The following is a 21,506-nucleotide window of genomic DNA, read 5'->3' as shown; positions in this document are numbered from 1 at the left end:
TAAGGGATGGCATATATATATATTTGCTGATTTAATCACATAAAAATATCAAACACTTTAAGACTTTTACTCATGTAATATTCTAATAGGTGACTTTAACTTCTACTAAAGTCATTTTCTAGTTAGATATCTGTACTTTTACTCAAGTGTGGCTTTTTGGTACTTCATCCACTACTGGTTTTATAAGTCTAGTCTGTGTCACAAAGTACAAAAGGGTTTCTATGAATACTCTGCAGAATTGATGTTCCCCCCGAATTTTGGTCAGAGTGAAACCTCCTGTCATGATAAATATCATTAAGTATAAACTGACTTAACACTGTTAAAAACTGTTTAAAACATTCCCCTTCTTCCTGCAATAAATGAAAACGAAAAAAATATATTGTTTATAAATATAAGCTTCAGTAATATTTGCAGACTAAACAGGTTAAGAGACTGAATTTGACATGATGTAATAAATATTACAAGTCCTCTGCCCCTCCGACACCCCTCTGGTTAAGACACACATGGTTCAGTCCACACACCTGCACTCAGGTTCAATCACAACGAGTCTAATCACCCAGTTCTGTTTGCGTCCGATTAAGGTGACGTCGAGGCACCATAAGAAACCAAAAAGAAAGTAAGGAGGAGAGGAAGAAGGAACATATTAACTGTAAACAGGAGAAGGTGTGTTTACTAATTGTTTGAGAGTGTTTTAATGTCAGTGTTTGTGATATGTGAAGTGTTTGGGCAGAGATGACAGCAGAGGGGAGGAGAGGTTAACTGGACTGCAGGATGAACATTTCTGCAACATATTGTGATAGGAGGTGATTTATCAACTTCAGACCAAGTTAATGTTTGGAAACTTGTTTCCTTCACACAGGCTACACAGAAAGAGGCTCCTGAAAACCAGAAGTGTCCACCTGAAGACGTCACTCAGGTGAAGGTGAGTTCACAGGAAGAGGAAGTGATGCTGTCTGACTAAATGTTTTTTCTAATTCATTCCCATCTGGTTCTTTGTCATCTCTTGGCTGTGGATGTGAGTGGATTTGTCTCCAGAGGATTTTGAATGTAGAAAAGATAAAAATGGTTTGCTATCAGATGTGTTCAAACAGGAGAAAAGAGAAAACACTTCCAGAGAGAAGACTGGTTGGTTTCTTCTTCTTATTTTTGGCAAACATTTTAATCTCTACATCTGGCATCAAGAGGAGCGGATAGCATTCCCCCCCCCCCCCAAATACAATTACTGTCTGTGTACTCTGAGCAAATAGATATCATCTTAGACACCCATAAGCAGGAAAGGCTTAAGTGTATTTACATAACATATTTGGCATTCACAGTTTCCTCTTCTTTTTATACCCATGTTTGAGAAGCAGTGACTACGCTTGGTGAAAAGTTTGTAGGTTGCTCTGCAATTCTGTAGCTATGACTTGTTGTGTGTTGCGTTTCAGTGCTGTGGGATACTTCAACTTCAATAATAGGCAGTTGCTTAAATGACTGTTTGCTTTTTTCGCCCCTTATACAGCAAATCCTATGGAAATTAATTTATCTTACTAATACTTTCTCCTGTCACCCAAAATGATTAAAACCACACTAAATAGCCCCAAATAGCATATGTTCTCTTATCATAATAATGATATAGTCATTGTGAGTAATATGGACCTTCTTTAGAATAAGGTACCGTGTTTGATCATTGTTTCCACCTATGCTCTGCCAGCCTGTTCTCATTCCCAGGTCGTCAAATACTGATGTTTTGTCACGGCCGTCGGTGTTCGATGCCGACGCACCGGGCCTTCCAATAACTACAATGTAAACCCATCCGTTGCCTAATCCTAAGCAAGTGTTTTTGTTTAGTTTAACATTAAGCACGTGTTTATTGTGACCGAAAAGTGACGCAGAGGGTTCTGACAAAGCGTCAGTATGTGACAAGTTGGGCTGAGAATGTGTTTGCTTTACACATGAAAACATACAGTAGCTCTGGAATGGCGTGCAGTGGACACCTGGGGCCTGTATTACGAAACAAGGTAACTTCAGGGTTAATTCTGGGTTTTCCGTCCTACGGAGGTGGATCGCTTCATACCGGGGTAGATCGCCATGGTAACTTATAATGAATAGCTAACATGCTCCGGAGCAGGTGATGTTCCAGATAAGAGATCAACTCGTATAAAAGCACCGCCTGCTGACCAATCAGAGCTCGGTGAGCAGATTGTATGATAATATTACACACATATGAAGAAGTTCAAATCATAAATCCAGGCTAAAAACAACACAGTTTAAACTGAGAAATGCAGGACGGACAGCTGGCTCTATGCTGTGGGTGTTTACCACTTTGAATTATGTTTTTATATTTATTTATTTTACTTGCTCTTGAGTCCGTTTCACACCGCCGCAGACGGGGACGCAGCTGAAACGAGGCTGAAATAGTCATACACGCCTCATACTTGTGAATGGGTATGATGAAGTGTTATCCATTCATCCATTTCACTTCTAAAAGCTATTTATATTAAGACGACTATATTTCACTTTTGAGTGTTCCATTAAATTAATAAATCTGTTAATTTACGCATTCACACATCAGGAGTTTTTTCTTTTGCCAGCTGTCCTTCCTGCATCTGGCAGCTTCAACTGTTCATTTTACCCTGGATTATGTGTTTAACTTCTTCGTATTTGTCTAATATAGTTTGCTCTTCCTTTGTTAAATGTGCCGCTCTGTCCGTCAGTAGTCTTGTTCATGTCTGTGATTGGTCATGTGCTGCAAACACCGCCCCGTTCATGTGAACGCACTCAGCCAGACTGAGAAACCCTGGGTTGATTTACCAAATTGATAACCCCCTTCGTAGGACCGCTTAGCGTGATCTCGTTTGTTAGGGTTAGTTAAGCAAGATAACGAGAAGATACGCTGGGTATGTTGAACTCGCTTCGTAGTACAGGCCTCTGAACACAAGAGACACACACAGACACATTAACTTCATCTCAAAATCAGGAGGATTCTCTGGACTCTGAACCTGCTCCTCGTCCACCAATGAGACAATCCAGCTTCACAAAGACTGAAATTGCTCATTCAGGCTCTCTTCTTTTTCAACTTGTATCGATCGACCGATGCACCGTGGTGTGTGTGAGATGCACTAGTTGTTTCCTTCCGGCGAAAGGAAACAGCGTTTCTCCGATGCTTTCGACGGAGCCTCTGATGTGAGACAGGCCTTGTCATCTCGATTTGATGCAGTTGGTGTAGAAACGCAGCTACACACACACACTGCAGCCTCACTTCCTACAGCTCTGTGATTCTGATGTTTTAATTAAAAGTGGTGTATCGTGGAATTTCAATACGTGCTTAAATATGGATGGATATGGATTAAATAATTGCAATTAATCATAATTAATCTTGCAGTGGATGGACAGCCATAGCGTGGGCACATCCGTTACATCCGTTGTCACATCATGGCGTTGTCTTACAGTCCCTCTGCACCAGATGGGTGAAGTGTCGGGCTGAGGCACAGTTGTTGTTTTAATATCCAGTTCTCTCTCACAGACATTCGGCCTCATGCAGCAACATTCTCTTAAACTTATCTTATATTTTGTCTTTGCTTTCTGCAAAGAAAAAGTTAAAAATAAGAGAAGTCAACTCCAGATGCACCAAAAGTCTTACCCACCAAGGTGTGCTGAAAAATGAATCCCTCTTGATCATAAATTGGAGGCATATGGCCGATTGTTTATTATTAGTATAGAGTAACGCCCTCTGCTGCGATTTTGATGTTTAAAATGCAATCATAGAAAACTCTGTTGCATATCAAATCAAGGGCCAGCCAGCCACCCAGCGGGGGGGCAATCCAGATGTTTTGGCTTGACTTTTAGGGAGCTGTCATGCTGCTGTGCGCTCATCCTACAGCGGGAGCCTGTGAAACACTTTCCTGGATGTTGCAGCTCCAGAGTAGAAGAGTAATATACTGTGTATTTTACGGACAAAATGTAAATGCACTGAACTCACCTGAAGAAGAACCTTTTTTTTAGTCTTATTTTGATGCAAAGATTTGTACATTAGCAGGAATGTAGCACAACTTTGCTTATTTAAATGGTAACGTGCAATAAAAAATATGCTGTCCCTAAAATCAATGAATAATTGTAAATACAAATCTAAATATGAATCAAAAGTAATTGTGATTATTATTTTTGGCCATAATCGTACAGTTGTATGCCCGAGAGTTGTAGAGATGCCAACAAAAACTGCTGTAGGAAGAAGAACTTAGATACATAGATTGATTGATTTTATTGATACTGTTAAGTAAACAAATGATTTTCCAGAGCATCATTACTGGCGTTACAGGAAAATCAAAAAGCATCTAAGAGCAGTACAGTATGTACGCTATTCAGAAGCTGAACGTATGCAATACCACCCAATGGTGTTTATAGTCTTTATTGGGATCAATGGATCAATAGTATTTCTTTAGCACAGAAATGTAATAATCCGATCATCCTAAACACTCTAAAACAGATAATAATCTAAATTTATTTATATGATGTTCATGCATTTTTTTTTATGTTCCTCAGATTTCAAACGTCTGTTTCCTTGAGTTAAAGAAACAATTTGTAGACTGTGGAGATGTTTTTTTCTTATCTTGGTAAGATAAGAGTGCTCTCGACCGCTCGTAAAATGTTCTCTTACCTTACAGAAAAGCAACAATAAGAAAACATTGGTGAATCCCAGAAAGTAGATACTAACAAAATAAAAACAAATCATGGATACGAGCAAAAGTAAGAGGAAATGTGTTCTTCTATCGCTTCCTGCACGAGGCCCAATAACCCTCAGACTCAACCTTTAAGCAGAGATAAAGTTTTGTGGAGGAGAGTGTGAGTGTCTCCGGGGCCGCGGACAGATGACTTAAGATCACGGGGCTGTGAAATACGTGAGCTTCTTGATGGATTGAGCTGTCTGCTTTCATTGATGACCTGCTCCAAATGACTGCAGCTGTTAGATACAAGTTAGTTTGGCCTGATAGACGGTTTGAGAGAGACTCTGACTGACTGCAGACAGTTTCATCACAGTAGATGAAGTAGAGAGAGTTGATAAGTGATCTGTTCAGTTGTAAATTCTTCGAGAATAATCATGGGCGTATTATTAATAAGGTTGATTTATTTCTAGATGATATGAGGAATATGAACACTTTGAACCAGATCAATGTCAGAATTTAACAAGTGATATAATGTATTGATATGTAAAAAATATGTATTTTAGGGCTGCAACTAAGGATTATTTTCATTGATGATTAATCAGTCGATTATTTTGTAGATTAATCGATGCGTTGTTTGCTCTATAACATGGTGAAAAATGTCGATCAGTGTTTCCCAGAGCTCAAGATGACGTCCTCAAATGTCTTGTTTTGTCCACAACTCAAAGATATTCAGTTTACTGTCATAGAGGAGTAAAGACACCAGAAAATATTCACATTTAAGAAGCTGGAATCAGAGTTTTTTTTCTTAAAAAAGAATATTCAAACCAATTAATCAATTATCAAAATTGTTGGCGATTAATTTAACGGTCGATAACGAATCAATTACTAGATTAGTCGTTGCAGCTCTGCTGTTGCTTTGTGTGATTCATGGGTTTAAAATAATGCCGGTTTAAATGACAATTATTGTTTCTGACTAGCAAGCAGAAATTTACCATTTTACTCATTCACTAGTCTGCACTCATATCTCTCTCTCTATATAGTTGTTAATTTTTCTTTTCTTGGCATGTGGTTGTTCTCAGGACACTACTGCTGTTGAAATTATGCTGTCAATTTTCACTCATAATTACAAAACTAAAAGCCTATTGCCCCGCTAATGTCCTTGAGAGACTGCAGTGGTAATTAAAAACAACAATAGAAGAACGTGGGATGGAGAAACACAATATACTGATTTAAGTATTCTTAAAGCCTTCTTAAAAGCCAGGGGGTCACTAGGGCTGTCCTCGATTGCAAAATTTTGGGCCGATTCCGATCAAACAATTTGTCCGATGGCCGATACCAATGTTTTTTTAAATTTTGTTTTTGCTGTTATTTATTCCCCCTTTGTGCCAGGGACACAAAGACATCTTACTGTTTCAGGGGCTGCACGGCCTGGAGGATGTTCCCACTGTAACGTACTGGGTGCCGCGTCACCCCCCGTTGGACTGACAGGCTTCTAGTGACACATTATGCACACACCAGGTTCGTTCATTCAGACCGCAGCGATTGTTTTAATCAATCTTGTAAGCCGTTGTTTTGCTGCTCAATTTTTCATTGAACATTAAGGTTCTCGTCGCTGATCTTTCTCCGAGAGAGTGTAATACTCTCGCCATCCGAGTGGTGTCCAGTCAGTGGCTTCTCCTCTGAACCAGCAGCTGGTTACTGTCGTCCGAGACCGACCGCAAATTACCAACGCAACAATTAGCCGGCGCAAAATTGATGCAACACAACAGATAAACGTCGGCAAATGTCATCTTATTTGCCGATAGTCCGATGGCAATCAACAAGGCGAATATCAGCCAATCCTGATGCTCGGACGATAAATGGGTGCGTACCATCCATCAACATGTTTAACACGTTTCATGACAATCTGACTGTAAAATGTTGAAATATTTTGCAAATGACTAGAAGTGTCAAAATGATCAGTGCTGACTTGGGATCAGAAGACTGCTAGCTCAGATCTATGGCCCAGTTTGGAAAATGTTGCTATGAAAGGAGGAATATATTCAAATGTGAATGGCGTTGAAGGCAGTTTTGAGAAAATCTGTAAATGTGAAGGCTTATCAGATGTCAAAAAACTGCAACGTTTTTTTAACACTGAGACAGAATTTAACAGCTCAGAACTTCAATTCTTCGTTGCAGTGACTGCTGGGTAAACAGAATAATTCCGTTCATGTTAAAAACCAATCTATCATGAAGGCGAACTTGATGTATTCGATCGACCCTGTATCCTTGTAAATTATGTTTATACAATACTAATTTATTTTCCTATTTATGTTTTGATTGGAAACCTAATTGCTGCCTGGAATACTATAGAAATGTAATTTCTAGTTGTTTTGATTGGCTATCACAATGCGTTGCTGGATGATTTTGAATTGTGTTTTCTTTTCCAGACCACCGATGCGTTCGGACTCCCAGCGTGTCGATGCTGTGCTCACGCAGCGCTAATGTCTGTCTGATCACGACTATCCGTTGCCCCGGCGATCCTCATCTTTGTTTTTATTCTCCTCTGAATGCAGTCTGTCTGTGTGGATGACCCCGTCTCTCTCTAAAGTCCATTTAGTTTGACACGCAGTTGCCATACGCATAAAGGTCGACCTTAAAAAAAATACATTATAATTGCTTTAAGTAGGCACTCAAGTGGGCCGTTTTCAGCGGTATTCATCCCCATGCCGGCTCTGTGGAGCCAAAACAGCAGATTTAAAATAAGATGATGAATAAATCCTTTTAGAATACATCAATACCTGAACTATGAGGCTTCCTGCAACAAAAACATCTCTCATCATGCATGCGTATCTATTTTTTAGGGCAGCCCCCTCTTAGTAGATTTTGGTCTTAGTTGACTAAGATTTATTTAGTCGATTAGTTGTTTTTTATGCTTTTTTTCAAGCTGAATGACTTATTTCCAGGAAACGTGTGAGCACATCGCTGGTAAACACAAGACTTTAAGTGGTGCTTTAGTGTGATTCTTTGTGGAGAAACTCAATTTCGCAGATCTGTCGATTAAACCAACTAATCGATTAGTCGACATAAGCAAATGGATATTTTCGTTGTTCGAGGACAGCCCTACTATTTTTGTTTTTCTGCTTTTGCTGTCTTGTTAATCCAACTTTCATAAAGTTAATTTTAATTAACTTCCTCCATATCGTCTCTCTAGGATGTTTGTCAGATTTTTTCTTGTAATTTGTTGTTGATTAGTTTACACTCCTTAATGTTCATTCTCATTCTTTCACAGCACAGGATTTTCATCTCTAAATAATATGCTCTGTGAAATCAGTATTTCTCTGCCGTGAAAGGATTGTGATTTAGAAAAAGAAAGTAGTCTGACATTGAAAAGGAGAGAGAAAGGTTAGAGGATGGAGGTGTATGGGGATACTTGTACCTTTCAGTCTTATGATGCAGGTTTCAGATCATAAGATTTCCACAAGGATATGTTTAATTCTCTGTGAATGTTTTTGCACAAAAAATGTCACCAAGGTGTTAAATCTTCAACTGAAGTTGTTCTTCTTACTTAAGGGTTGTAATGTTTGATCAGTGCGGCCTAGTTTGACCGTTTGGTTGGAGTTTGCGAGTGATTGACAGCCGGCTCTTATAGACAGCAGCTAGACAGAAGACCTCAGATCAGCTCTGACTCCTTGTTTTCCTCTGGTCTGCAGTCAAGTTACAGATTACATCCATGTCCAAAATGTCATCACTACAGGATTTTTTCATCTTGACCTTTGACCACCAAAATCTAATCAGTTCAGCCTCAAGTTCAAGTGGATGTCTGTGCCAGATGTAATACAATTCCCTTCAGGCGTTCCGGAGATATCGCTTTCATGAGAGTGGGATGAACAAGAGGTCACAGTGACCTTTGACCACCAACTTCTAATGAGTTCATCCTTGAGTCCAAGTGGACATTTGTGCCAAATGCGAAGAAATTTGTCTCAAGGTGTATTACAAGAATGGGGCAGACATGAGATCACACTGACCTTTGATCTTTGACCTTCAATTCCCTCCGGGCGTTCCTGAGATATCACGTTCACAAGAATGGAAAAAGTCATAAAAGTAATAGTACGTGCAGGTGAACGGACGGACAACCGGAAAACATAATGCCTAACCACGTCTGTTGCTGACGCAGAGGCATACAAATAAGATGTAGAAAAAAGAGACAGACTGATGGGAAAGTGCAGGAAAGTAGAGAAATTTATCGACCGGCTGTTTACAATTATAGTGAAGAACAGTTATTGTTTAGCAGTAGAATATATCTTAACGTTGGGGAGGGCTACAGCATGACAAAGTGTCATATTTTTCAAAATTATGAACAAAATGTACCATCTGTTTTTTAGCAGATGCTCTTCATTGCTTCTGTGAAACTGCTCATAATTTAACTCAACATGTGAGGGAGTAATGCTTCTATGAATATCCACAGGGGCGGATATTTCCTGCCACAGTTTACCTGTTTATTTATACCCTCCCGTTAATGCAGAGAGACCTCCGCAGCTGCTGGAGTGACTTTATTCAGAGTGACACTGCGTGGTGAAGGAGCACTGGGGGAGGATGGGTTTCTCTGTGTGCACCTGAGCTTCCTCACGCCTTATTATGAAACAAAACGCCTTTCCTGGTTGCGCTTCTCTCTGTCAGGTGTGAGCACTCAGGAGACACAGTCCATTTGTTATTTGCACTGAAAAAAAAACCCAGTGAAGATATGCCTCCTCTTGTGTGTTTTCGTCTGTTTCTCAGGCTGACAGCAGCGTCCAGATGGAGCTGAATGTGATTTGTCAAACTGCTGTGGAAGATGTAACCGCAGGCAAACGATGTCCTCGCTGTAACTCCTGGTCAGGTGTTAACGGTGTCCTCACCGGATAGCGGAGGAATACGAGAGTACAGGAAGTTTTTAACGTGGGGGATTTTAAGATCATAACAAAGTTGGTTCCATCTGTGCATTGAAGCGAAATGCTTCACCACGTTCGGTTCTGACTGGAGGCACAACAAACTGACTGCTGCCCAGAGACAAAACGGACCCGCTGGGTTTATACTCTTTAAGCATAAATAAGGATTAATATATTGAGGCTCTGTTCTAGCTGGGAGACAGTGTAAAGCTTGAAGAATAGGGAGAAATGTGCTCAGCTCTCCAAACTCCAAACCCAAAGTGTGTCAGCAGGGAATGAAACGCGTGTTTGTGAAAGTATCAACAGGTTTGGCTCACTTGGCCGTCCAGCTCGCACACACATACTGCAGCGACTGTAGATGTAAATCTACGCTTTGTCCCGTGCAAACAAGCCAAGTTTGATTTAGTTTGGAGTATCCAGCCAGCGGCAGCCTGAATGCTAGAAAGTGAGAAACCAAACGGATTCTGGGCTGACATTTGTTGGCTGGATATCATTTTGGAGGCGGTCCTGATCTGGGATTTCTGCCATTAAAGAAGATCAGTTTTCATCCGTAACTGTTGCATTCGGTTTATGTTCCGCTGTGAAGGGCCAATATGCAGGATCACCGTGTTAGCTGCCAAACAGCGTAGCATTTAACTGCTGTTTCAAATGATAATTACACCTGCAACAAACAGGATAAGCAGATAGAAGCTACTGCAGAGGCTGCAGCTTTACGAGTTATAGGACTTCTTAAAGCTGACGCAGGCGATGAGGGTTCAACCCTCATTGCATTGTGTTTTCTAAGAAGGTTTCTAGTAGTCTACTCATCAGTGTTGGAAGTGCTTAGTTTCACAGGGGTCCCTTTACCTCTGACCTCAAGATATGTGAATGAAAATGGTTTCACTGGGTACCCATGACCCTCCCCTTTACAGACATGCCCACTCTATGATAATCACATGCAGTTTGGGGAAAAAAAACATGCAGTTTTTTGCATGCAGTATACATGTGTTATTTTCTCCTATTCTACAAATAGTGTATTAGAGATTTTCTGCATACTGGGGTCCCTTAACAGTCTTAGAATTACATATATTGGGTATCACTGTAAAGCTGAGACTCTGTTGGATCCAATGAGCTCATTTGTATTCATGTGCGACGATGTTAATCCCCATAGTAGCCATTTCATTTAATGAGACCAAATGAGACCTGTGGTGACCTCTAGGATAATGACAGCCTCATGAAACTTTACAGCCACAAACTAAAGACCTAGATCATTCAGAGGATGGATGGGTTTCCTAGGTAGATTGACAATGAGGGGGTTTCTGAGCAGTTTCCAGAACAGAAGTGCTCGCCATCTAATCGGCAAAAAATGCAATACTTGCAGAAATCTCCAAATGTCAAAACTTTTTGAAACCAAATCACAGCGTGGCTTTTTCTGTGGTGTTCCTCAAGGTCTTGGTGTCTTTAATTTGGTCTTAACCTTGGAGGGTTTTAATAATAAAAATATGTTTTATCAATTTCTGATGGTTAAATGGTTCTCTCAGGGTTAAAGGGAAACCGATTCTCAACCAGCTCTGTGTGTCATCCCCCTGTGCCGTCAGCGCCCGGAGCTCGTCGCCCGTCCGCCAGTAAAAGTCCACCAGGTGACACCTGGACCTCCGTCGGCAAATGAGCGGGGGAGCTTTGGGCGCTGGCAGCACGGAGCAAAGCCAAACACTGCTCATCTACACACACTGCGATGACACCGAGCTGGTTGAAGTATCCCTTTTAAGTGGGAAAAGAAAGCCATTAACAATCACTTTGCTTTTACACAGCTGAACTTTAACTGTCACTGGCATTTTGTTTGATTTGATCTGACTGATAGTGACGGCCTCTTCTGTATACATGAGCAGCAACTCTCATTACACAACCTGACACATCCTCTTAATTCCCCCTCTGTGTTCCTGCTGCATAGTCTCATTCAGGTATTCCCATAAGAAGACGAGTCTCTGATCGGGCTTGTTTTCAGATCTTTGACAGATTGATTGTAGTGTTTGCTGCCCTGCATAGCTGATGCTGACCTGGACACCAAGTTACATTTAGGCTTATATCAGCACATCTGGCATCCAGGCCCCCTTCATTCCTCCCTCAAGCAGGCACCTCCATTCTGACAGCTTAAAGGGATAGTTTGGGTGTTTTGAAGTGGGGTTGTATGAGGTACTTATCCATAGTAAGTGTATTGCCTACAGTAGATGGCAGTCGGCACGCTCCCAGTTTGGAGAAGCAGACACGAGTACCAGCACGGAAGCAAAGCAATGTACTTAAATACCATACAAAGCCAGCAGATTCCATTGGGGGAAAAAAACTGTAATTTTACCTCGCAGAATACGGGAGGTTGCTGGTCTACTGCTGTCTCAATTGATTAGTTTGTTTGCGTTATTGTGTGACTTTGATTAGTTCACATTCACCAAAGTGATATGATAACACGAACAAACTAATCGATCGTGACGAGCAACTCTCGTGTCGTGCAAGGTCAAATTCCAGGTTCTTTTAATGGAGTCTGGTTGCTTTGGTAAGAGCATAGCTAACAGCTTCAGTTCCCCGTCGGAAACATAGACTGTATAACTGTCTCACGGAGAGGTAAACCAGCAAAAATATAAAAAATATAGTGTACACTTGAACTGATATAAATTTTTTTTAGGTGAGCCTTTCTTTTGGGTTTCTAAAATCCATTTTGCTGCTTCCCCCGTCCACAGCAGTACATTGGTTTTACTCCTGTCTGCTTCTCCAAACTGGGGGCATGCCGGCCGTCATCTACTGTAGGTAATACACTGACTAACACCAAAACTATCCCTTTAAGGAGCGATGAGCCAAAGCAATATTATTTTCCTGTCTAGATTTTGACAAGTTTTAATTCAAAGCTTTGTAGCATGCAGAGAGATGACAAGTTAAAGGAATATTCAAGATGTTTATTGTCACACCGGTTATACAAGTACAATCGTGTGAAATACTTTTTGCTGGGAAGCTCCATTTTAAAAAAAAAAAAAAAAAAAAAGTTGTAAGTTATATACAATAAATAAAAGGAAATACTAAAGGCAAGACAAAGGAATATTAAGAACATACTATATATAAACAGAGGCAGTGAGATAAATATAGAGCATATATACTGTATATATATCTATATATCTATATATCTATAGATATATAGATATATATATAAACATGGGAGCAGTGAGGTTAGATACTATAAAAATATTACACAGGCATTTTTTTTTTATATCGCACGTATTGCATTGATTGAGGTATTGCACTTGTTTATTGCACTTATTGTGAGAGAGAGTGTCATATGATTTATCTGTTGAAGAGTGTTGTGGCCTCGGGGGGAAAAAACTGTTTCTCAGTCTGCTGGTGAGAGTCCTGGGGGTCCTGTATCTTCTACAAGAGGGCAGGAGGGAAAACAGGCTGTTGTGGGGGGGTGTGGTGTTAAGAGTTTAAAACATACAACATAGAACATTTAGAGCATAAAGAGTTTTAGTAAGGTTTTTGTTCCACCATGAGCCTCCAGAAAAGCTTAATTTCTTGTCGCCATTGATTCTCCAAATCTGTGGAACTCAACTAGAGCGACGAATACCACTCTACCAAAACATGTTTCCTCATTCTGTGTTTTGATGATGGTGGTCGAGAGCGCCGTCTAACATGTTCTAAACATGCTCCAATATATCCCATAGGTGTTCAGCTGGGTGGATATCTGGTGAACGTGAAGGCCATACTGTACCATGGGATTCTGTGACTGAACGTTTCCGGTAGGTCCTCTCTCTTTTTCTACATTACTTCTGTGAAAAATTAATTCTGTGAAAATCATTAAAAATAAAAAAAGTCATCAAATCAAATAAAAATAATTTTATCACATTCGGAAACAAAAAAATACTAAATTAAGAAGACCAATGAGTAACAAAACAACATGATAGATAGTACTGCACAAACCAGAATCAGCACTAAGAATATACAAAACAGCTGATATAAAACGTATAATGCCATAACGTAAAATAAAATGGATAAAATATGAAGAAATGAATCAGGGATCAACAATATAGTATACAGATGAAATCAAAATTATAAAATTAATCAGTACAGCAATCATTGTACCATTTATAATGGATATGAAAACAAGGATAAAAACAAAAATATTAAAGAAAATAAAAGGATTCATTTCATCAAATATATAAACATAAACGGGACACTGGGGAATTTATAAAAACGAAAGCTTAACTCTTTAAAAACGGATCTCCCGCGGGATGTCGTCGTTTTCATCATCCTATTCAAATATATATAACATAAAAAAAACTAGTAGCTAGAGCATTCATTCCTTTTGCAGCAGAAAGCTGAGGCTGCCGTCTTTCACGTCATCACGTTACTTTACGTGCAGAACATAACAAAACCATCAAAACGCCTTTGCACTCGATCTGGTCATAAAAATGAGCATATTTCAAAAACTAAAAAAATGTGCAGAGGTCAAATAACTTATGGAGTGTTAAGAAATATTTTGTTCATGTTTCTGCATTTATAAATATTTTGGATCGATATGTTTTGTGTTTATTTAGTAACATTTTATGAAAAAACATGTCAGATTTATTTTTTATCAATGACGCAATTTCAATACTTTTATCAATTATAGTTTATTGACTGACATAACCTTTTATCTTAGGTTGTAAGATTGATTTGTGTTTGATTTAGTTCAGCAGGAAAGCATGAACTCACAATGAATGCAAATTGTTAACAAAGAAAGATGGAAAGCACCATGTTCTGTAGGGGTATGAAAACAAGCAGTTTTAGAGAGCTGTCTTGGCAGTTTTCTGAATTTGAGAGATGAGAGTTTGACCAGATCAATATAAGAATTAAGATGAAATGTATTGAACAATACAGCAGAATGATGTGATAAATCGGTTTGTAAAGTGACTTGGCTATCTTTTTGAGTAAGTGTGACATGCAATCAGATAGTCTGACTTTGGTAGATGAGTAAATCATTTTAATGGCAGTTCTTGTGTATGAATTATTCACTTTTTATCATAAGAAGCCCTGAAAAAACGTCTTTGGCATATTGTGAGAACATTTCTTATTCTGAGGGAAAAACATTCAGGGTCCGTGTTCCAGTTCACCATAAGGCATCAGCGCGCAGCAGACTGCTTCACAGCTGAGCTCCCTGGGTGAACAAATACAGGACAAACTGAGTCGAGACTCCGACCGATCGCTCCCGGGAGAGACGATGCAGCATCTGGGGCCAATGTTGGAGGGTCAGTCAGGGTCAAACCATGGTGTCGCATTAGATGTTTGGGGTCCACCGTGACAGTCCTCAACTGGTTGTGTCCATGCCCGATGGGGAGGAGGACAAAAGAGAGTCAAAGATGTGCTATTATGAATCCCACTAGGGATGTCACAAAAAACGATGCTTAGGTACCAAGCCAATGCCAAAATTTTGAAAACGTGATGGTACTCGTTTTTCTATGGTACGGTCAGGGCTCGAAGCTAAAGGTGTCCCGGGGGCGATAGAAAATGTGTTTGGGACTCACGATGTGACATATCCAGTGGACGCAGTCTATTTTCCCCCCGATAAGCCCACATTGTGAACAAATCCTTGTCAAAATTGGCAGGACGAGAGCTAGTTAACGTTAGTTGTTCGCAGCCGGTAAGCAGCACAGTCCTGCGGAGCTAACAGCTACCGTTAACGGGAGGTGTCACTGATTTACATTATAATGCGTTCAGGCTCTATTCAGTAAAAATGAGTATTGGCCGAAGGTAAAGCGTTGTCATGATGTGTTCAAATGTAATCTTGTTAGATGTAGTTTCTGGCAAGAAACAGTAATAATCACAGTTGTTTGAAGGAGATGTTTTCACAGCGATATAATAGAGAGGGAATTATGAGCGGTTTAACTTCCTAACAAAAAGCAGTATGCAAAACGGTAATACATGAGTATATGTTGAAGTACATGTGATTTATTGTTTTACTTTTGTTTTTTACCGATGTATCGAATTTGGAATCATTTCACTGGTATTGGTATCAACTACTTAATTTCTGGTATCTTGACATCCCTAAATCCCACTGTTTTTCTATCTCTGCGTAGCATTCAAGTGCTAGGATTGGCCAGGCGTCCATGCTCGCCGATGTACCAATTCATTCAGGTCCTATTCCCTGACCAATGAGCTATCCTGACCCTAACCACTCGAGGTCAAAGCCCTAACATTAACCAATCATCTCTGCCTCAACTAGCTACGCAGGGCAAGTCTTGCCAAGAAATGCAGTGGGATTCATAATTGTGCGTCTGTGATGGTCACAGCCACACAGGGTAATATCATTCCGATTCACACTCTCTCATCTCATTAGTTTACTACCTACACAGGTTCATTTAATTTGCAGCCAACTATACCTTTACAATTAACATCACTTATTTGTGTTTAACCTTATATAGTTTAGATTCACACATTAACACTGTGAGGTTACACATATTATTATTTGTTATATTAATCATTTGTTTCTTTGTTTGAGTTGGCTGTTGGGGGAGCTGACTTCCTGGTGGAGATAGGGGCGTGGCTGAGGACTCAAACCAAGTGCTGCCATGAGGACTCAAACTGGGCCAAACCAAGTGCTGCAATGTTATGGGGGGGATTTGGTTGTAGTTAGTTCTGCTTGGTATTTAATTATATTTTGTGTCCATCTTGTTTACCCCTTTGTGTTCTATTTTGGTTTGGCTAAGCCCTATATATATCTGCCCTCATGGTTCATTGTTTAGGTTAGTTTTGTTCAGTTAACATCTGGTTTAATAGTGGGAATAAGTATTGTTATATTACTTTAACCTCTTTTTTGTTAGATCTAGGTATTCAATTATTGTTTAATAATGTTTTGTTATTTTTTGGCTGAATAAAAAGCCCAAATTAGTTCAACAACTCCTGTTTCCTCGTTGCTTCACTGCTTGGTCCCTTACAGCGTCAAAGATGATGCATGGGCGAACACGGCTGCTGGCCTCGGTCTGCTCAAGGTCTAATTTAAAACTGTTTGTGTGAAGCTCTTAATACCGTGCCATCGAGCCTTCATGGTGCAACAAATAAAGCAGCTACAAGTTTTCTGCTCGGAGAGGAGCTCAGTAAAAGTTTATTTCCAAGAGAAAATTCTGAAACAATAGGACCCCAGAGTAACAGAAAATGCTCAGGGTCTGGAGTTTTGGCCTTTGAGATTCAATTCATCATAACTCCAAAAATGTAATGGTTTTATTGCTCTCCTCTTGTTTATTTGTATTGGTATTGAACGGGAGTTAATTTAATCTAGCAGCTGAGTTAATGTCTTTGTTATTGGTTTTTGTTTGGCACATGCATGATGCTTTAGGCTACCGATGCCCTCAGTAGTGCCACACTCGGGTTAATACTTCTGAGCTGAATTGGTGTTTAGCATACATCCCCCTGGAGTGTTGTTGGTGTTGATTTAGGCAGGTCTCTTTTCAGAGGGCCATATTAAATATTGGTTTTCTTGCTCTAATATCCTTCTCTTGGCTTCACAGGAAACGAATGCCTAATTTTATGGGACACATTTAGTCAAAACTTAATGTTCAGCTAAGCAATCGAATATGTTTTTACTCCAAATATTCAGTTTTATATGTTTGCTTTACTAAACTTTTTATATTCATTTTAACAGCAGAGCTCCTCCTGCTATACAATCACTCTCTTTGCTTTTTTGGCTGTTTTCTTGTGGAGGTGAGATAGCTTTGCTTGCATCTAAGGGCAACATGGCTTGCATCTAAGGGCAACATAGTTTTCTTGCATTTTGTTTTACAGTTTTACCCTTGTGTAAGGATGAGTTAACTCAGGCATAGCACAGAGGTCACACTTGCATAAGCTTATAGGCTTTCATGCTTCACCTTCATCATAATCATCAGTGTATTGTCTTTCTGTGGACTGGTAACATTCAAGCATGCTGAAGATGATCAAAACACTTGTATTTTCAGTACAATATTGCTAAATCGAGAGATTTTTAAAGATTATGTGTCAGTATTTTGCCTCAATTGGATATTCAACAGTAGAGAAAAAACTTAGAGAGTGATGGGGATAGTATGAACAGTGGGCAACCTCTGGGTCTGAGAAGTGAAGCCAATGCTGAAGTGCCTTAAACTTGCATTCTTTCTAACAGCCAGCAGGGGGCGACTCCTCTGGCTGCAAAAAGAAGTCCGATTGTATAGAAGTCTATGAGAAAATGAGCCTACTTCTCACTTGATTTATTACCTCAGTAAACATTGTAAACATGAGTTTATGGTCTCAATCGCTAGTTTCAAGTCTTCTTCAATACAGCATGATGTTCATTTAATAAATTATGGTCCCATTTAGAGTCAAATAGAGCATAAAGCAGGGCTTGCTTTAGGGCGTGGCTACCTTGTGATTGAAAAGACGCTACCATGGTGATGTCCGGTCTGAGAGTGTTTTTGTCTTGGAACTTAAACCCTTTCACAGTGTGCTTTCAGTTCATGAAAGTTAATTATAACATTTTGGTCACCTGAAAACATCTTATTCAGAGTTCGGTTGTACTTAACTCCAACCTCTCATGTGACTTTTGGTTGCAAAAAAACAACATGGCGACGGCCAAAATGCCGAACTCGAGGCTTCAAAACATCAGACCACAAACCAATGGGTGACGTCCTGGTGACTACGTCTACTTCTTATATACAGCCCATGAATATGAATCAAAGGTCGCCAGTCTAAATTCATTCGTTCCAGACCAAAACAACACTCCCTAAGGATCTTTTAATGCTTTCCTTCAGGTCATTTATTGGCATTACTCCTACTCCGTTACAGCTCCTGTTGGCTAATCTGACAATACGTAGTCTGTTTGGTTCCATGTCACATCTTGGAACAAAATACCAGAAACACTCTGCAGCTTTTGACCCTCTAATATCCAGATATCCATATTAGACTTCCCATGATGCACATCTGGTTTTGGTGGCCTTTTAGTTGAACATCAGTGTAGCGCAAACATCAAACCAAGAGAATCATCCATTCGTCCACCCAGAGCACCGCTCCCCTCGCGCCATCGCACACGTTAGCACTTTCCTTACCGCTGACCTAGAAACATTGAGGTATTTTCTGCACTACGGGTGGAGACTGTGTATATGTATGTATGTGTGAGTGCGTGGAGGTTTGTGTGTTAGCATGCTTTCATAAAACTTTGCATTTGTTTGAATCAGTTTGAGTGTGCTGCAGAGAAAAGAGAAAAATATTCAAGTTTGTGTTTTTTGCAGCAAAAAAAAAGGAGGGCTTGTTTTTGTTCACCATCAGGGACGATGTTACATCAGACTTAGACTCATTATGTCTTTCATTCTTCTTCTGTTCCTTGCACAGGGTCAGAAGTGTGTGTGTGTGCGTGCGTTCATGTGTGTGTGTTTCTATTTTGGATGGGGGAGGCGGAACATGTCTTTTTAAGCAAAGTTTCATCAGAGTAGGTGAATATTGCAGAGTGTAGAGGCTCAACATACACTAATACAAATCTGATGGCAGTTGGAGAGCAAAATAATGACTGAAAGCCTGAATTTATAGTTTTTATGATGGCCGCGACGCCTGAGGACACTGACGTTGATCAGTTGGTCCATTCATCCAATCCTAGACACTGACAGGTGCTGGATGAGATTCCCTTCTCCGGGGCAGATTACCATTTTGTGTTAATCATATTTCCTCAGAGGACAAGTCCTAATAATTTTGGTGACCTTAACCCCATCATGGTGCTGTATCTCAAAAGTTAATGGTCAGATTGCAGTGAAATTTGCTCTGTACATTAAAGATGATCTATTATGCTCATTTTCAGGTGCATACTTATATTTTGGTTTCTACTAGAACATGTTTACATGCTTTGATGTAAAAAGAAGCACTTTATTTTTCTCATGCCGGCTGTGCTGCAGCACCTCTTTTCCCCCTCTGTCTGATCCCTCTGTTTGAGCTCTGCTCCAGCGTCGCTCTAACCAGCTTTGTTTGAGGGCGTGCCAAACTAGCCGTAATGCAAATGTGTTACTTGGTGACATCATTACGTTACAAAAGAAAAGGCATGTCTTTAATCAAGGTGTAACTCCCTTTGGCCTGGGCTTTGTAACTTTGCAGACCTTTTACTTGCACAAAAAACTTTATGAGACACTAAAGGAAAGGGGAAAAAGCACAAAAGCATAATAGGTCCTATTTAATATTTGCCAGAGGATGGATCCTAATGATTTTAGTGACTGGCTAAAGATTTTTTCTAGTGCTGCTTTTGGATCAAAATTTCCCCTGAAAAAATAAAGATGGATGGATACTTTATTTGTTCCCGTGGGGAAATTGATTTGTTGCACAATCACAAGGCATTTCATTAAAAAAACAACACAATCACAGAAGACATCACTACACCTACTCGTACCCATACTTCGCACATTGCAACAAGCACCAACAACAACAAGTTAGGTGCAACAAATATGAACTCTAGTGGGCAGATTGTCATGAAATGCACTGAGCTCATTTTGCTTCCCAGAGGATGATCCCTTTTGATTTGAATGACCCCGTGACCTTTCTTTTAGCATCGGACAATTTTGTATATGTGTGTAATAAGTGAACATTTGGCACATTTACATTGTGTTAATGTTGTTCTTTAATCAGTATGGTGGCATGTTGTGAAACTTAGCAGCTGGAGCGCTTGTTGGGCTTGGAGAGTCGAGATGCTTTGCATGTTGAGAAATGTTGACCAGGTTGCACTTGATCACCCTGGTTGAAAATTACGTTAATACATTTGTTAAATATTACCCATTCAGCGATTGACATTTCAGTCTGATAGACAGATGCAAACCAACAACAAAGAAGGGAGATGCAACTTTATTTTTGCTGTAGTTTTAGGATAAAAGTAACAGATTTGGGCTTGAGGCAACATTAAGTAGGCTATCCAAGACTGTTATTGAACCCTGTTGGCAGAGCGAGGAAACTATCTAAATTGATAGCACAGATTTTCAAAGCGTTGTGTACACACAGAAAGAGAATATGTTTTATGCAATGACCTTATTTTGCGACTTTCACCGTCCCAACTGAATCTAATTTTTCAAAGGCTGACCATAAATCATGCATTGCTCAAATGTTGAGTCAGCTGACCACAGGTCTTCGACTCTTCGACTACAATACTACCAATAATGAAATTGAAACAAACTGTAACGGAAGCTGAGAGAAACCTAGACGTCATCTCAAAAAGTGCCTTTCGTCTGTGCTTTTAGAAACAACCGTCCCACGCTGTTTCTATTTCCATTTCGCTTGTACTTTAGTGCCAGCGCTGCTCAGAGTTGTCACCGTGCAGAAAACGACAAACTTGGCAAAGTATTGCAAGAAATATGTCGGGTTTATTTCCCCTGTTCAGTTGTTTCCAGTGAAATCATCTTAGTGCAGATCATGTTTGCTTATCGGTTTGCAGAAATACACCCGACTTTCTATTTTCCAGATAAAGTCGTCAGCTTGTTTTCGGGACATTCACATGATAAAAGAGAAACTGTCTTGTCAGTATTTTCTTTTTTGCAAGGCTTTCATCTGCTAAGGAGCAAAATTGATGTTTCATATTGACATATTAAAAAGAATGATCTAATAGTTGTTGACACAGGATAATAATACACTTAGTTTTTTGTGGTGTTCTGTGCACTCAGCATACTTCTCTATAAACACCTTCCAATGCGGCTGAGGATAGATTTGAAAACAGTTAGTTTTGTTTTTTTCCAGGGGGTAAAAAAACCATTAATTAAAAAAGTTTCTTCTTGTTTTGGTCTGTGAGGTGAAAACTTTAATCCTCATTACCTCAAAACTACTCTGAGCCCAGCTGGAACTTTGTAATAATTACACAATGCTATGGCATGTTATTCTCTCTCTTCCTGTCCGCCTTACTCTCTCTTATCATTTCCTTTATTCACTGCTGTCTGCGAGCCAGCACAGCATAAACACCAGGCAAGTAATTTAGACAAACGCGAATGAGCGCATC

At 39.8% G+C, this 21,506-nt stretch overlaps 1 long non-coding RNA gene across 6 annotated transcripts in view; it reads left to right on the top strand.

Moving 5' to 3' along the window:
• The first annotated feature begins 500 nt into the window (after positions 1-500).
• LOC141774399 (uncharacterized) overlaps positions 501-21,506 on the top strand; it is an 83,695-nt gene continuing 62,689 nt past the window's right edge. For all 6 annotated transcript variants that reach the window (XR_012595335.1, XR_012595339.1, XR_012595337.1 and 3 more), the window contains exons 1-3: positions 501-663; positions 873-922; positions 13,234-13,308. This is a non-coding gene — a long non-coding RNA (uncharacterized LOC141774399). The remainder of the gene's footprint in view (positions 664-872; positions 923-13,233; positions 13,309-21,506) is intronic.

The sequence above is a fragment of the Sebastes fasciatus genome, chromosome 9 (genome assembly GCF_043250625.1).
Source record: "Sebastes fasciatus isolate fSebFas1 chromosome 9, fSebFas1.pri, whole genome shotgun sequence".
NCBI classification, from domain to species: domain Eukaryota; kingdom Metazoa; phylum Chordata; class Actinopteri; order Perciformes; family Sebastidae; genus Sebastes; species Sebastes fasciatus.
The sequence above is the reverse complement of the archived record's forward strand: the minus strand, read 5'-3'. Positions and strand labels throughout refer to the sequence as shown.